The following is a 706-nucleotide window of genomic DNA, read 5'->3' on the forward strand; positions in this document are numbered from 1 at the left end:
TTGCATTTAAAAACAAGATGCATCCTTCTAGTATCTATGAGAGACACATTATCAAACACATTCTATGAAGCTAGAATTAGACTCTTCGCCAAATCACATAGGGACTCACCAAAGAAAAAGAACTATGAATTCAACTCTTTGATAAACATTAAAGAAGAACTTCTTAATAAAATTCTCACTAACCAATTTCAGCAACTACCAAAGAAAAATCATATGGTATGATCAAACAGGATTCATCTTAGACACAAGTGGATTTAATATTCTTGTGAATAAACATAAAACACACTATCAGCAGAAGCAGGGACAAGAAACACATGATCGTCTATAGGGATGTAGAAATAGCTTTTAACAAGCTCCAATACCGCTTTATGATTAAAAGGTCTGAGAAGCTAGGAATGCATGGAACATTCCTCAATATAATACTGAGTATGTATATTATACAGATAATTAGCATTTACCTCACGGTGGAAGCCTAAATACATTAACATCAGGAATGAGACAAGGATGTCCACTCTCTCTACCACTCTTCAATATGGTAGTGGAATTTCTTGCAAGAACATTAGACAAGAAAAAAACATAAAGCAGATCCAAATATGGAAGAAGTAAAACTATCCCCTTTTACAGATGAAATGAACCTGTATTTAAAGGACCCTGCGGCTTCCTCCCTCAAGTTAATTCAGGTGATGCTATCCTTCAGCAATGTAGC

Source organism: Dipodomys merriami, unplaced genomic scaffold (genome assembly GCF_024711535.1).
Source record: "Dipodomys merriami isolate MVZ:Mamm:240054 unplaced genomic scaffold, mDipMer1.0.p SCAF_1376, whole genome shotgun sequence".
Taxonomy (NCBI): Eukaryota; Metazoa; Chordata; class Mammalia; order Rodentia; family Heteromyidae; genus Dipodomys; species Dipodomys merriami.